Source organism: Zingiber officinale, chromosome 2B, assembly GCF_018446385.1.
Source record: "Zingiber officinale cultivar Zhangliang chromosome 2B, Zo_v1.1, whole genome shotgun sequence".
Lineage (NCBI taxonomy): Eukaryota > Viridiplantae > Streptophyta > Magnoliopsida > Zingiberales > Zingiberaceae > Zingiber > Zingiber officinale.
The window spans coordinates 10,639,934-10,658,011 of NC_055989.1; positions in this window are offsets into that span (position 1 = coordinate 10,639,934).

Here is an 18,078-nt window from a genome sequence, read left to right on the forward strand (position 1 = left end):
GATGTTCCTTATAATATATGTTATGATATTTATTTAGGGTCCCCATGCTTTCATGCTACTTGTAACCTAGAAACATGCTTTCTAGGTTTCGGCCATGACAAGAATAAAGGCTTAACTTAGAACCCATGTTAAACATGCTCATGATGTTCCTCATGATATATGATATGATAATGATTTAGGGTTCATATGCTTTTATGGTGCTTGTTAACCTAGTCAACAACTACATGTTTCGGCCACTTCATGATATTTGGGTTAGAGACCCAATTATGAAATTCTATGTGTCTCACATGCAATGCTTCATGATATGATAAGAATATGCTGATCCGGCGGTAAGAATGGGGGATCCACTTCCTGAAGGGTCTCAGCTTGAGGACAGATGGCGGGCTGACTAAGCGGTTAATGGCCGCGCCGAGCAACTGAGTGGGTCCGAGCGGAACCAAAGATAACCCAGTCATGGACCGGGGTTTCCGACGCCAAGGCAGGAGAACCGAATGGCCGATCGGGGCGTCTGCCCGGCTGGGACCGAAGGTCCGAGTGGGTGGTCCGTTCGGCCAGGCTAAGGGCGAGGGTATGAAGGTTAGCCGAGCGGCCTATTCGTTCGGCTCAGGATATGGGGTGTCAGCAAGGGTATGTTTGATGATTACGCCATACACGAGAGTGTACGATGGAGGATCTCGCCGTCACATCATGGAGAGGTTGATACAGTGGCGGTATGGCCTTATGGGCGTCTTTCTGACAGACCCATACCTGGACATGATCCTTCTGACAGACCCTTACCTGGGCATGGTCGAAAGCAGGTGATTGCTTTGATTGGCGCGCCCAGGCTCCTTCGAAAGGTCTATATAAGGTCTCCATTTCTTCACCGGAGGTACGCAAGTCTTCATCTTGAGGCCACCTTTTTGTTATTCCTCGCCTGACTTGAGCGTCGGAGGGCCGTCGCCGGGACACCCCTCCTGGCTCGGTTTTTGCTGCAGGTTCGCCGGAGCACTCGAGGATCCAGCAGGGAGCGCCGCGTGCCCAGTCCTGGTTCGGACAGGATCAAATTGGCGCCGTTTGTGGGAACGCACCTGCATCCGAACAAGAACGATGGATGAGGCTGGACGACAACACACGGTGGCGCTTTCAACAGAAGAACTCGACGCCCTGGTCGAGATGAGGGTCGCAAAACTTGTGGAGCAAAAACAGAAAGCAGCAGCCGAGCGGCCTGAGCAACAAGCAACATCTGCGTCAGGTGGCCGAGCGGAAGCACCTCCAGCCACCGTCGCATTCCATCGAGCCTTGTTTCGCACCCCTGAAGCCGTACCAGCTCGAAGAGATAGGGGATCTTCTTTAGACGAGATGCCTAGGCGAGATGACAGAAAGGGGAAAACCCCCCGAGCGGATCAATCGCCAATTCTCGGAGGCTATTCTACGAGACCCTCTGCCCAAACACTACGTGCCTCCGACGATCGGCGAGTATAATGGAACAACAGACCCGGATGATCATCTAGGTAAGTTTGATAACACAGCTACACTCCATCAGTACACAGATGGAGTAAAGTGCCGAGTCTTCCTTACCACTCTCTCGGGATCGGCTCAACGGTGGTTTCGGAGGCTGCCGGACGGATCCATCGCTAGCTTTAAGGACTTCCGAACGGCCTTCCTCCACCACTTCGCTAGCAGTCGGCGTTATCAGAAGACAAGTGTCAGCTTATTTGCCATCAAGCAAGAGTCGAGAGAATCGCTTCGAGCTTACATCCAGCGATTCAACCAAGTGGCGATGGATATCCCAACGGCCACATCGGAGACGATGATGAATGCCTTCACGCAGGGCCTTGTGGATGGGGACTTCTTCCGGTCGCTCATCCGAAAGCCGCCCCGAGATTATGATCATATGTTACATCGGGCCAACGAATACATAAACGTGGAAGAAGCGCAAGCCGCCCGGAAAAAGGAAACTCCTACCGAGCGGGCACTTATTCATGCCGAGCGGAAACAGCACGCCGCTCAGCAGCCACCTAGAGGACCGAGAGCCGAAGCAATCCGATCCCCCCACGCCAGCTGCCGCTCGGCCCAAGCCAAAGAAGAGGTGGACCCCTATGTTCTGCTCCTTCCACCAGACGGATACGCACAACACGAAGGATTGTCGAAGTCTTCCCTTCGTGGCCAATCCCGTTCCCAGGAATGCCGAACGACGGTCACCTCCCATCGACAGGAGACAAAGGACTCATGAAGCTGACCGGACCCGCACCGAGAGGCGACATCAACAGACACCCGATCGGCACCGATCTCCGAGACAGGAGAATCGCCGGGCGTCCAGAGAACGGTCCCGACCGTCCACTCGAGAAGAGGAAAACAGGAGCAATACTTCCCGGGGCGAGATCAACGTTATTGCTGGCGGGCCGACCGGAGGAGACTCCAATCGAGCCAGAAAGGCGGGCGTCCGGCAGCTGCAGATCCATGCAGTCGGCTGTAGCCAAGAGCGGGCAAGTGGACCGGAAATCACTTTCGGGCCCGGAGACTTAGAAGGAGTCGAAGTGCCCCACGACGATGCTCTGCTCATTAAAGCGGTAATAGCAAATTACACTATTCACCGCGTATTTGTTGACACAGGGAGCTCGGTCAACATCATATTCAAGAAGGCGTTCGATCAGCTGCAAATTGATCGAGCCGAGCTGCAGCCCATGACGACCCCGCTCTACGGGTTTACGGGCAACGAAGTTCAGCCGGTCGGACAGATCCGACTGGCTACCTCGCTGGGAGATGAGCCGCTCAGGAGGACCAGGACAATAAATTTCGTGGTGGTTGACTCTACCTCATCCTACAACGTCATTTTGGGACGACCGGCGCTCGGCGAATTCCGAGCAGTCGTCTCAACCTTCCACCAGAAGATGAAGTTCCCCGTCGAAGACAAAGTAGGAGAAGTACGGGGAGATCAGTTAGCAGCTCGGCGATGCTATCTCGAGATGGTCCGAGCCGAATCCAACTCTGCTCGGAAGGCACCTCGAATCGAGGTAAATGTCATCACTGAAAAGCCGCCCTCTTTAATTTATGAAGAAAAAGAGGAAGTACAAATTCACCCGACCCGATCGGAGGCCACAACTTTTATCGCCTCTGATCTGGAGGAGGAGCAGAAGGAGGAACTGATCCAATGCCTCCAACGAAATCATGATGTCTTCGTCTGGTCGACACATGAGTTACCCGAAATTTCGTCGAGCCTAGCGCAGCATGAATTGCATGTCCGACCGGACGCTCGGCCAGTGAAGCAGAGAAAAAGGGATTTCAGTGCCGAGCAGAATGTCATCATCCGGGCGGAAGTAGAAAAACTTCTGGAGGCCGGCCACATACGCGAGGTGCAGTTCCCTAGCTGGCTGGCCAATGTAGTATTGGTCTCCAAGCCGGGCGGCAAGTGGAGAGTCTGCATCGACTTTCGGGACTTAAACAAAGCATGCCCCAAGGACTTCTATCCTCTGCCCCGGATAGATCAGCTGGTGGACTCTACGGCCGGCTGCGAATTAATTTGCATGCTTGACGCCTATCAAGGATATCATCAAGTGCCGCTCGCCCGGGAAGATCAAGAAAAAGTAAGCTTCGTAACGGCCGACGGCACATATTGCTATAATGTGATGCCGTTCGGATTGAAGAATGCCGGGGCCACCTATCAACGCTTGATGAACAAAGTGTTCAAGGAGCAGATTGGGCGTAATCTGGAAGTCTATGTGGACGACATTCTTATCAAATCCGTCCGAGCGGCCGATCTTTTCAAGGACATGGAAGAAACCTTCCGAACGCTGCGCAAATATGGAGTCAAGCTAAATCCCCAGAAGTGCCTGTTCGGAGCAAAAGGAGGGCGTTTCTTGGGGTACATAGTGATCGAGCGGGGAATCGAAGCAAATCCCAGCAAGGTGAAAGCTCTGCAAGACATGCCGCCCCCAAGAAATACAAGAGAAGTGCAGAGGTTGACCGGTCGGATAACTGCTTTGTCCAGATTCATCTCCAAAACCGCCGACCGGAGCCTTCCATTCTTCAAGATCCTGCGCAAGGCTACTAAGTTCCAGTGGGACGAAGAATGTGACCGAGCGTTCGGAGAATTGAAGACATATCTTAATTCTCTGCCAATGCTAGCCAAGCCGATCGGGGGTGAGTCACTTTATATTTATTTGTCGTCAACTGAGCATGCTGTAGGCTCAGCACTTGTGAGGGCAAGCGGTGAAGAGCAGCCGGTGTATTTTCTAAGCCACATTTTAAAAGATGCTGAATCTCGTTACACCGGGCTCGAGAAGTTGGCCTTTGCTTTGGTTCTAGCCTCTCGGCGCCTTCGACCGTATTTCTTGGCTCACACCATCATTGTCCGGACGAACAGTCCACTCGGAAGAGTACTGTTGAATCCAGAAGCGTCCGGACGGCTTATCAAGTGGATGACAGAATTAAGTGAATTTGACATCCAATATCAGCCCCGCTCGGCGATCAAAGCCCAATCCTTGGCTGATTTTGTGACCGAAGTGCAAAGGCCAGAGCCGGAAGCTATGTGGAGAATATATGTGGATGGATCCTCCACTCGGCTCGGAAGTGGGATTGGAATATTGCTGCTCTCACCTCAAGAAGAGAAGATGCACCTATCCGTCCGGTTGGATTACAAAGCTACCAACAACGAAGCAGAGTATGAGGCCCTCATAGCCGGATTGCAGGCAGCCCGGCATGTGGGTGCCGGTTGGGTGACTCTCTATTCGGATTCACAGTTGGCCGCTCAACAACTTTCTGGCACCTTTGAAATCAACAGTGTTCGGCTTAAACTCTACGTTGAGGCCTTTAAAAAACTCAAAGCTACTTTCCGAGAGGTTCTTATACAGAAGATCCCTCGAACGGAGAACTAGGCAGCAGACGAGTTAGCCAAACTCGCGAGTTCAATAACACCAGTTGCCATTCAGCAACCAATTGAAAAAGTACTGCTGGTGGCGCAAGTCGATCGGATGCAAGGCCTCACGTTTCCAAGTGACTGGAGGACACCTATTATAGAATTTCTCCGTTCGGGCGCCGCACCCTCCGATGAATATGCAGCCCGGCTCCTCAGAAGAAGAGCCGGTCGGTTTACACTCATCGGAGATCAGCTTTCTCGCGCCCGTTGCTGAAATGTGTAAGCTCGGAGGACTCAGCTTACATCCTCCAGGAAGTACATCAAGGATCATGCGGTGGTCATCCGGGCGGGCGCTCGTTGGCCAAGAAGATCCTCTTGGCCGGATACTTTTGGCCAACCTTACAAATAGATGCCGCTCGGACAGTATCTACCTGCCTTTCATGCCAGAAGTATCATAACTTCTCCCGTCGACCGGCCGAAGAAATGAAGGCGTCAGGCGTTTCATGCCCGTTCGACCAATGGGGAATGGATATTGTCGGTCCATTTCCGATGGCGGCCGGGCAGAGGAAATTCTTACTAGTGGCGGTAGACTATTTCTCCAAGTGGGTGGAGGCCGAACCGCTAGCAAAGATCACTGAACAAATGGTTAAAAAATTCATCTGGCAACACATCATTTGTCGGTTCGGCATCCCTCGCCGACTAGTGTCCGACAACGGGCGGCAGTTCACAGGGAAGATGTTAGAAGATTGGTGCAAGAGCTATGGGATTGAGCAACACTTCACGTCCGTGGCTTATCCTCAGAGCAACGGTCAAGCCGAAGTGACCAATCGGGAAATCCTTCGCATTCTACGCACTCAGCTCGACCATCTCCGAGGAAGCTGGCCAGAAGAGGTATCGGGCGTCTTGTGGGCCATCCGAACGGCTCCAAAGGAAGGAACGTGCGTTACGCCTTTCCATTTGGTGTACGGCGGCGAGGCCGTCATTCCGGTTGAAGTCGGCGTTGAGTCCGCCCGGGTCCAGAGCTACGATGATGACAACGCCGAACGGAGAAACATGGAGCTGGATTTGGTAGATGTGGAGAGGGCAAAGGCGTCCGTTCGGCTGATGGCATACCGTCAACGGATGAAGCAAAACTACAACCGGCGCGTCATTCCCAGGTCATTCCAGGTTGGCGATCTTGTCTGGAAGAAAGTCAAGCCGGTCGGCGAAGTCGGCAAGCTTGAAGCTCCGTGGGCAGGTCCCTTCAAAATCATCGAGAAGCTCCGCTCGGGAGTGTATTATTTGGAGGATGAGGAAGGTCAGCAGCTAGATAGGCCGTGGAGCGCGAACCACCTCCAGCCTTACCGGGCAGGGTGAAAGGTGTGCCTATGTAAATCATCTTGTGTACTTTTTTCGACTGAATGTTTGAAATGCAGAAACAAAAAATCAAGAGAACAAATAAGGCATCGCCAACAAAAGAACGAAGGCCCCGAGCCGCTCGGCAGGAGGTAAATGGGTCGAGCCAAGCGCTCGAAAATTGAAGGCCCCGTACCATTCGGACGGAGGTATATTATCCTAGCCAAAATGCTCGACGAAGCAGACCCTGAGTCGTTCGGCCAGGAGTACGTTCTCCAAGCTAGGGAGCAAAAAGATGAAAACACATGGAGCATTCTCCGCTGAACGGCGTATGCATTTAGATTCGTAAGCAAATGACCCGTGCCGGTCGGATGGGCATAAAATTTGTTCGAGCACGGGATAAGATATGAAGGCCAAGGTCGCTTGACCTGGTAAGGAGTTAGCCTTGAAGGCCGTCTAGCCCAGACGTTAAACCGTAGAGCCGCGCCGATCTGCTATAAACATCCGCGCCGACGAGCCCCGTCGTTAAAGATCGAGAGCCGCGCCGATCGGCTATAAACATCCGCGCCGACGAGCCCCGTCGTTAAACATCCGCGCCGACGAGCCCCGTCGTTAAAGATCGAGAGCCGCGCCGATCGGCTATAAACATCCGCGCCGACGAGCCCCGTCGTTAAAGATCGAGAGCCGCGCCGATCGGCTATAAACATCCGCGCCGACGAGCCCCGTCGTTAAAAATCGAGAGCCCCGCCGATCGGCTATAAACATCCGCGCTGACGAGCCCCGTCGTTAAAGATCGAGAGTCGTGCCGATCGGCTATAAACATCCGCGCCGACGAACCCCGTCGTTAAAGATCGAGAGCCGCGCCGATCGGCTATAAACATCCGCGCCGACGAGCCCCGTCGTTAAAGATCGAGAGCCGCGCCGATCGGCTATAAACATCCGCGCCGACGAGCCCCGTCGTTAAAGATCGAGAGCCGCGCCGATCGGCTATAAACATCCGCGCCGACGAGCCCCGTCGTTAAAGATCGAGAGCCGCGCCGATCGGCTATAAACATCCGCGCCGACGAACCCCGTCGTTAAAGATCGAGAGCCGCGCCGATCGGCTATAAACATCAGCGCCGACGAGCCCCGTCGTTAAAGATCGAGAGCCGCCGATCGGCTATAAACATCCGCGCCGACGAGCCCCGTCGTTAAAGATCGAGAGCCGCGCCGATCGGCTATAAACATCCGCGCCGACGAGCCCCGTCGTTAAAGATCGAGAGCCGCGCCGATCGGCTATAAACATCCGCGCCGACGAGCCCCGTCGTTAAAGATCGAGAGCCGCGCCGATCGGCTATAAACGTCCGAGCGGAAGGCCGACGAGCACCGTCGTTAAAGATCGAGAGCCGCGCCGATCGGCTATAAACGTCCGAGCGGAAGGCTGACGAGCACCGTCGTTAAAGATCGAGAGCCGCGCCGATCCGAACTCGCGACTGTGAACCTGGACGGAATTAAGGACGCCAAATAACGAGCGTTCGCAAGTACTAAACTAATTAGGTCCGATCGGCCATCGGTTTGCCAATACTTCGCATTCACTGGATGCAAACAGTGTAGTCAAGCGTTAAACGATTTCGAGGAAAACGAGTCTACCGATTAACCTGATCAGTCGTTTAGTAGGAAACATGGTGAGCCCAACTGATTCTACGAATAAGCAGCAACACACTAAAAGGAGACAATGAAGGGCAAACAAATAAAAGCAAAGGAACATCAGGAGGCCGAACGGCACGTACAAAAAATGTTGCATCCGCCGAGCGGATGAAATACAGAAAGCACTTGAAAGAACTCGCCTCACTCCGGGTCTTCAAAATTAAAGAAGGCGTCCGGGATATCATCAATCATGGTCGCCAGGTCGGAGGCGGGAATATGCATTCCCTCGGGAAGGTGGCCACCCTTCTTCAAATACGCCATGGTGACCTTGACCGCCTCGGCGAAAGTTGAGGAAACGTTGCCGCCGAATATTGCGCCGAACCGTTCCGAGCGGAGGTATTCTTGGCGCGCTGCTGCCAGGCGACTCGGCTCTCCCTCCTTATATTGTCTGAACGCCGCTCGGGAGGCAATCAGTGAATCTTGAAGTACTTTCTGGTCCACCTCCGATTTGGTGCGTTCAGCGGAGCGCCCATCCCGTTCGGCAGCTAATTGGGCTTCCAGATTCTTAGACTGCTGATCTAGGGCTCGGACTTCGACTTTCATCTTGTCCAGATCAGCAATCGCCCGCTTCTTCCGACTGCTGGCGCGCTTCACGTCTGCGTCGCGTATCTTCACCAGGCCTTCAAGTCGAGCCACCTCTGTAGCTAGGTCGGCGGCCTTCTTCTGTTCGGCCTCGAGGGCTTGTTTCTCCCGCTCGGCCGCGGGACCCCCCGACACTTGAAGTTTTTCCAGGAGCTCCTCCAACTCGGCTAGCCGATGGCTAGTGGCGATTTGCTCAGCCCAGCACTGTAAAGGAAATAATGAAATCAGGAACCAAACAGTAGCATGGCACAGGAAGAAAAATGAATTTACCTGAGTGGCCTGCTGCATGTTGTTGTCGCCGAGTTGCTTGGGCGTCATGAGGGCCACTTGAATCTGCGCGTCCTCAAAAAGCTTGGCGAGCGGACCCTTCAAGATTATTTCGTGAACGGGGCTCGATGGCCGATCGACGGACAGTAAATATTCCTCCGATGGGAATCGGAGGGTAGTCTTGATGGTCGGGTGGCCGGCCGGCACTTCTTCAGCTGTAGCCGCCTGGCCCGAGGCACAGGGGTCCCGATCTGCGGATGTGTGCGGCCGGCGAATTAAGCCGATCGGCGTTGTGGTTCCTCTTGGGTCGGAAGGCTGGAGTCTCTTCGACGTTTTCGCCGAACCTCCAATGGTGGATCCCCGACCTGGGGGACGCCCAGCTCGGTGGGGGCTGAGGAAACAGGATCCGCCTCAACCTCCGTTGAAGCGGATGGGGCAGCTTCTGTTTCAGGGGCGGACTGCGCCCCCCCCCTCTCCTACATCCGCCAGGCGGCTAGGGATAAGACCCCGCTCGGCGAGTTCCTTTTTCGGCCTCAATCTCCACGGCCTTCAACTTCAGATGATCAGTAGCCTTGGAGCGCCACCTGACTTCAGCTGCAGTAAAAGAAATTAAAATCAATTAGACAAAAAAGACTAAGAGAGTAAAGAATCCTTACTCATGCGGAAGGGGAGATTTGCCCGAACGGGAGACAATCCGAAAATATACAACACCCCCTTGAGCAGAAACTGGTCGATCTTGTATCGCTGACCGGAGGATTGCTTCTGAACTTGCCGAGCTCCGGCTGAGTCGGCACAGCGGTCTGCCATTTGGTTCGGAATGCTGGCCGCTCGGGAAGTCGGATATAGAAGAAAAACTCCTTCCAGTGTTTGTTGGAGGTCGGCATATTATCAAAAAATTTAAAGCCTATTCTACTTTGGAAAATAAAAGTGTCCGGCTCGGATTGTTTGGGATAGAAGAAGAAGTGGAATATTTTGGGATCAAGAGGGATACTGTGCAGCTTGAAGAGGACGACCACCCCGCTCAGCAGCCTAAAGGAATTCGGCACAAGTTGGCCGAGCGGGATGCGAAAATAGTTACAAACCTCTAAAATAAAGGGATGGGTAGGAAATCTAAGGCCGCCCTGGAATTGGTCTAGAAAAAAACAAATGGTGCCGATCGAGGGGTCATGGGGCCGGTCAGTCGGGTCGGCTACAACTATTTCATGGTCATCTGGGATCCCGTACGTCCGAACAAGGCGCCGAGCGCCCTCTTCATCAAACCGACTCTCCATGGTCGCATACCATGGGCCATGAACGTTGGTGGCGGGTTCGGAGGAGCTTGCCATCTCGGAGAGGCGAAAGAATAGCAAGAAATCGAAGGAAGGGGAACGAAAGGGGCGAAATGAGCAGAGGAGACCTAGTAAGTGAAGGAAGAAGACTCACTGGGAAGGAAACGGGCGGAAAGAATCACCGATGAGATGATCACCACCGAAAAACAAGAACTGGATCGTCGGAGGTCACGGCAGAGGAAGAGGCAGAAGGCAACGCGCAAGCGAATAGGCGGCGAAGGAAGGAGACGGAGGCTTTATAAGGCTGAGGTCGGTCGGCCTCCGCCGTCGGATGCAGGTCACGGGAGACGAGGTCATCATCTGACCGTCCATTTCAAACGGGGGCGTCCCATCGTAAGTGACGCCGCCGCCACACAATGGTCGACACGTGGCGCCCTGTCACCGAGCGCAATTAATGCGCCCATACCGCGCACGCTTCGCCTTAATGAAAAAGATTGCACGATTTCCGAAAAGATTTAGACAAGCGAACATCCAGGTTGAACGCTAAGGCATCCAAAACTAAGAGCCGAGCGGCTAAATTTGGCATAAGGGCCGAACGGCTCAAGGGATATTATAAGCAATGGTAAGGCGGCGACCGCCCGCTCGGACACATAGTCCAGTCAGTCGGACTCACTGCCTCCTTCGACTAGACTTGAAGGGGAGGCAATTGATCCGGCGGTAAGAATGGGGGATCCACTTCCTGAAGGGTCTCAGCTTGAGGACAGATGGCGGGCTGACTAAGCGGTTAATGGCCGCGTCGAGCAGCTGAGTGGGTCCGAGCGGAACCAAAGATAACCCAGTCATGGACCGGGGTTTCCGATGCCAAGGCAGGAGAACCGAATGGCCGATCGGGGCGTCTGCCCGGCTGGGACCGAAGGTCCGAGTGGGTGGTCCGTTCGGCCAGGCTAAGGGCGAGGGTATGAAGGTTAGCCGAGCGGCCTATTTGTTCGGCTCAGGATATGGGGTGTCAGCAAGGGTATGTTTGATGATTACGCCATACACGAGAGTGTACGATGGAGGATCTCGCCGTCACATCATGGAGAGGTTGATACAGTGGCGGTATGGCCTTATGGGCGTCTTTCTGACAGACTCATACCTGGACATGATCCTTCTGACAGACCCTTACCTGGGCATGGTCGAAAGCAGGTGATTGCTTTGATTGGCGCGTCCAGGCTCCTTCGAGAGGTCTATATAAGGTCTCCATTTCTTCACCGGAGGTACGCAAGTCTTCATCTTGAGGCCACCTTTTTGTTATTCCTCGCCTGACTTGAGCGTCGGAGGGTCGTCGCCGGGACACCCCTCCTGGCTCGGTTTTTGCTGCAGGTTCGCCGGAGCACTCGAGGATCCAGCAGGGAGCGCCGCGTGCCCAGTGTCCGTTGACTCCTGGTTCGGACAGGATCATATGCTATGCTTCTATGCTCATTTATGTATGCTTATGACCTATGCATGATGATGACCCTTATGATGTGTTATGTGCCCAAATTCATGATGTGCTGTGTGCCCAATTATGCATGCGTTTATGATGTGCTATGTGCCCAATTTCATGATTTGTTGTGTGCCCAATTATGCATGCGATCATGATGTGTTGTGTGCCCAAATTCATGATGTGTTGTGTGCCCAATTATGCATGCGATCATGATGTGTTGTGTGCCCAAATTCATGATGTGTTGTGTGCCCAATTATGCATGCTTTATGTTATGCCTAAGAGTTGCTTCCCTATTAGTTGGGACTAAGAGCACTCTTCATGATATGAAAGGAAATGTAATATGCATGATATGATAAGAATTATGATATGTATGACATGCTACTTTACTTTTTATGGCTTGTACCAAGGGTGGGCTCCATAAGCGCCCCGGGGTCGATGGACTAAGAAACGGACCTCATTAGGGATGGGCTCCTAAGTGCCCCTAGGTTGATGGACTAAGAAACGAGCCTAGTATGTATGCCTTGTAGGGTTTAAGACTTGCTACCTTGGACCTATATAGGACGCGCGCATTTATGTATGTGGTACAAGCCGGGGCCCTAATCATGTTGAGATTATGTTTAAGTATGTATGTAATAAGTTTTCAAAAGACATGTTGCATATATTTTTCATGATACATGTTTTTGAAAGTCATCTCGCATGATACTTATGATTATGTCATGTTATGCTAGGATGCACTTTATGATTATGTTATGATATGCCATGATACTCATGATTATGTTATGCTAGGATGAACTTTATGATATGTCATGATACCTTACGATTATGTTACGATATGATGAGTTGTCTTTATGCTTTATGCATTATGAATATGCTATGCTTTACGATTTTTGTGAGTAGGAAGGATCTTACTGAGGCTTGTGTGCTCATAGCTTACTTTCCTTGTACCACAGATAAAGGCAAGGAGTGGATGTACTAAGGGAGCAGCAGGAGGAGCAAGAAGGACGTGTGTAGTAGTGGCTCAGCTAAAAGTGAAAGACTTGCTTTTATTTAATAAGAATTATGCTTATGTCGTTATTCCATGACTCCATGACATTTCATCATGCTTACTAGTATTATGACTTAAATTCATGATAAGCATGCTATGTGACTTTATATGATAGGTAGTTAGTGATGACGATTTGAAAAGTAAAAAAGAAAAGTTTTAAAGAAAAAAAAATATATACTATAAACAAGACTTCCGCTGTTTTAAGTAGAAAAGATTATTAACAAGCAAGTAAGTAAGATAAGATAAGAAGTAAAAGATAAGTAACCCCCGTCAGCTTGAGCAAGAAGGGGCGGGGCGTTACAATGTAACCTTAGGTGGTGGAAGTCCTAGTGAGTGAAGTTAGGTGGTGAAAATCCTAGGGGGAGGTAACCTTAGGTGGTGGAAGTCCTAGTAAGTGAAGCTATGCCCTAGTGAGTGAAGGTAGGTGGTGAAAATCCTAGGGGAAGGTAACCATAGGTGGTGGAAGTCCTAGTGAGTAAAGTTAGGTGGTGAAAATCCTAAGGGGAGGTAACCTTAAGTGGTGGAAGTCCTAGTTAGTGAAGTTTGGTCATAGTGAGTGAAGCGAGGTGATGAAAATCCTAGGGGGAGGTAACCTTAGGTGGTGGAAGTTCTAGTGAATGAAGCTAAGCAGTGGAAATCTTAGGGGGAGGTAGCCCTAGGTAATGGTAAAGTCTTGGATATTGTCCAAGCATGAAGACTAGTAGGTCGGGTAGATTTACAGGAGTGTGACTTGATCTTAAGGGATTAACCCTTAGGTGGTAGACTTGGAGGAGGGAACTCCAAGCAAAATGTAAACCTATTGGGTCAGGTAGACTTACAGATATAGGCTAGGTTGTCTGTTTATGTTTGTATGATTGTTTTACAGGAATCTGGAGCTGGAAGCAAAACAGAGAGAAGACAAACATAAATGGATGAACCGGACTTGACTTGGGTTGAACCAGACTCAAACCAGTTCAATAGACATAACCAGCGATTGGATAGACCGACTGGGCTTGGTCCAAAATTATCGAGTTGTGAAATTTTAATATGGAAGATGATGTAGTAAAAGATCTGGTTAATCTTTATGATTTAGATGAGGATAAGGATAAGCCAGATGATTTGAATAGAGATAAGACTTGATCCATATATTGCTTTATCCAGATATGCTTCATCTAGATATAACTTCATCTAGATAAGAGTTAATCCAAATAAGGATTTGATCAAACTCTATAAAAGGAGATGAAGACTCTACGTTCAAGACATCACTTCTGCTACTACTCATATTTCGTGTGCTCAAAAGGAAGGCTACAACACGAAGCTTTGCTACCGGGGAAGCTCTAGGAAGGGTGTGCTACACTCAGGACTTCTGAATCAGCTCAGCAAAGTTTTTGTTTGTATTTCTTTTATTACAAGATGTATTTACTTTCATTCTTTTATGCTTGTATTTGATAAACTGTAAGACGGATTTCTCTACTTTCGAAAAGTTTTCGAAAAGAATACCACTAGTGGACTCACACTTGAGTGTGTAGGCCTTGGACGTACTGACCCTGGGGGGTTGGGAACCAAGTAAATCCCGCGAGTATTATTTTTTCCATACTTTTTTTTATAATCCGCTGCTACTAACGACTTTGATAGAAAGAACGGGCGAAATCAAAAAGAAAGTGACAAGTTGAGATTCACCCCCCCCCCCTCTCTCGACCATACCGATCCTACATCAACCTCCCTCTGGGTGACCCCCAACTCCACCTTTAGATTCCCCAACTCCTATTGGTTGGCCTCCAAATCAGCTCGAGTGGTCTCCTCCCTGGCTACAGCTGCTTCTAATTTCTCTTGATTGTCAGTTGCGATGATGGTCAGGGTATCGAACTCCACTTATAGTTGACTCATGGAATGTGCCAGACTAATTCATTTAATTGTTGCCTCAGCTGTCCCCTTTCATAGTCGAGAAATTGTCGCCTGATCAAAAGAAGGATCAATTTGCAATTGCTTGAGGTGATCAATCTTTGATTGTGCAACAATTATTTCTTGTTGGGCTATGACCAAAACTTCTAGGGAGGGAGCTGTGACCAGTCGGGCCTCTAGTTCATCTATGTGGGCCTTTAAATCCTAATGACCCTGTCAGATCTTGGGATATTGCCAGCCAAAAAACATCAACTGAGACATGTGTGTGGCCCCATTTCGCAGAAGTTCTTCTACTATGTCTCAGATGGGCATATTTTCGGCCGCTGCTTTCCCTTCCCTCCAACCAAGGGCTGCTGGACCATAGATAGAAAGGTCTATTTGGTGCTCGGCTTGAGCCTGGTCATGGGTGGGCTCCAACAAAGGAATGACTTCATCTGGTAAATTCTCGGGAGTATGAGAAGAGTCAACTCCCATGTAGGGAGTTCTTACTTCAACGAGAGGGTGAGAAATTGGAATTCTAGGGGTGGAGGAGAGGTGTACCAAAGGAAGGGCAGTGGAGGTTGGGCGACCTCTGAATCCTGTGTATGTTGATGATTCGACAAGAATTTGTATAAGGGAGGAAGGGCCTGCTTGTTCAGTTAAGGGACCAGACGAGCAGCGCCTCTTCCTTGAGATTTGGAGAGGAACTTTCGACTCCGTGGATGAAGTCGGTACGGGAGCATTGAGTAGACTAGCAGGAGGTCCTGTCTCCGTAATTGTACTCGGGGCCCTTGTCGTTGGTTGAGAAGTCCCCTCCATTAGCGCGGGTGATGCTCCCTCCTCGGGAGTTTCATCTGTGAGGTCTACAATTTCCATGCAGCGCGCTTCCAACTCTGCGGTCGCAAGTTTCATCACCTTGTTAAGAGAGACCTCATCATGCATGGTGTCAATTGCAAAATGTAACATATTTTCTGTTAGACATCAAAACTTGTGAAGACAAAGATTCTTACCAAATGAAGCAATGAGAGGAGTCGATCGAGAGCTAAGACCAAACATGTAAAGGAGCCCTTCCTCAAGTAAAATGTTGTTGTTGAATTGCTAACCAAACTGCTTTTGAGATACACTATAGTAGCCTTGCTCTAGATGATAATCTTTCGGAGTAAGAGACAATGACAATTCTCATTGCCAACGAGTAAGCCAGGAAATAGAACCTGGAGGTTTAATATAAAAAAAAATGAGGTTTCCATCCTTTATGAGACGAAGGAATCTCTTTAATCAGACTAACACCAGAACGAGAGCAAAAGAAGAAAACTCCATCTTTCATTTTCTTGGGATAAAATAAAAAAAATGAAAGAAGCCAGGAGAAATTGGAATGTGATACAATCAAAAAAGAATCACAACCCCTGTTAGAATGCAGAAGGAATTCGGGTCAAGCTGTGATAAAGGGATACGAAAGTATCATGACACTTCAACGAAGAAGATATGGATGGGAAAAGGATGACCACTCAGCACATGTATTCGAAAGAAGGTTATAAAGCCTAGAGGAGGGTGATCAAGTCAATCATTGCCATTTGAAAGCCTTAATAGATGATTGGCTGGGATTTCATAAGTCATCCTCAGTCGATCTAAGGAGGCATCGGCAAAATTCAGGGTAGTAGATCTATACCAAGGAACAAAAGAAGATTTGCTAGTCATAGAAGACATTACTAACGGAACAGAGAAGAAGGATCGTAAAAACAGACTGAAATCATTTACTAGATGAAGAAGAAAACTTGTAGATGAGGAAGAAGCAACAGTGAGAGAATCAACTAATATATATATAAACATCCTTATCCGACCAAATATAGCTTGATTCATTCAAGAGGGAGCATTGGATCTATGTTGTCAAAAGGCGAGATGGACCTTCCACCATAGGATCTAGTAAGTGGGGACCTTCACTTTGTCCCCAGGGCATAGCACAGTTGGAGGCACATGATTTCGTGGTCAAGAGGTCCAGGGTTTGATCTTCAGGGTGTCATTGTCTGGGGTTAGCGCCCCGACCATGCGCTTTTAGCTGTGTACCTGCATTTACCTCCCTCCATATCCGTGAGACCGGCTCTAGGGGGTTGCTGATGTGGCGGTTCCACATTTTTTTTTAGTAAGTGAGGAGAAAAACTCAAGGGTGATCATTAGCTATTAAAAAGACACACAGTCTTCTCTGCCATCAGTCTTATCACATTAATATGATGTAACCTTGAAGGCTTATTGGTGCATTCTGGGCTCAAGAATCGGGATAGATGATGCAAGCGACATGCTCAAAATGAATGGCTGCATTTAAGAACATGATGACCTAGGTATGCCAACATTTAATGCATAATCTCTTTGAAAATATGTAATGGATCTGCCACGCGGCTTAAGGAAAAAAGTTAATAGGAATCATCCTGATTACATAATTATCTAGTCAGTCAGACTTTCGCCTCTTTCGACTAGACTTGAAGAAAAGACTTGTGATTCGGGGAATGATCAGTAGAACACCACGTGGATAAGAGGCTAGTAAATCTATTGAGATAGTTTTAAGATCAGATAGGTGTCTGGGTACTCGAGTCTCCAGGGTACATGGCTACTCGGATCTCTCGGCTACATGTCTACTCGGATCTCTCGGCTACATGACTACTCAAGCCTCCCGACTCCATAGCTATTCTGGTCTCTCGGTTACATAGCTATTCGGATCTCCCAACTATATATTTATTCGAGCCTTCCGACTTCATGGTTACTCAGACCTTCTGGTTCCATATCCTCTCAGGTCTCCCGGCACTAGCAAGAAGATTAGAGTAGAAAAAAAAGTTTATCAATCTCAATTATTTTAGAAAAAAGACAATAATATCAATAAATCTCATATTATTTAAGGAACTAAATAATACTAACGTGAGAATTAGAATAGAAAGAAAAGTCTGTCAATCTCGATTATTTTAGAAAAAAGATAGTAGAATAAATTTCACATTATTTAAGGAATTAAATAATGATCGCATGAAGATCATAACTGATAAAAAATGTTTGCTTTCTCTTTATAAAAGATAGTCATTTTCAATATCTAAGGTATACATACCCATACACATTACTATATATATTAAAACTCTAATATTCATCTTCTTCCATCTCTAACTTAGTGTCAAAGTAGTTTCGTCAAGAAACTCTCTGACTATCATTCTAATCCTACTCTCATTGCTTGTCTTTGTTCAAGCTCTCCATCATGCCATCATCCTCATTATTGTTCAGCGAATGACTATTAAATTGACAACAGAATTGATTCACCAATGATTTATTCATCCACCCTTGATGTTTAAATAATCTGAAAATTCTAATCCTAACTTTGTAAAAAATGGAAATAACCTAAATTATGAAATAAACAAAAGATAATAAAAAAACTAAAAATCTTTTGGACATCTAATAAAAAAAATTTAAATGCTTTTTTATAATCTGAAACTTGAAAAATACTTCGATTTGATATATTCTAAGTTAATTCAATCTGAATAAAAAATTATGATCTCTTAAGTCTTCTACCGATCATACTATGATCCTACTCCGATCCCACCAATCTTATGCTAATTTCATTGCAAAAAATGACCCAAGTGATTCAGAATTGATTGGATTCAAGATCATAATCTTACAAACACCGGACTCAATAATCTCAAACAATCCTAATCAAGCCACCCAGATGGATGAACCCACCCAAACGACTTAGACTGAGCGGCCCACC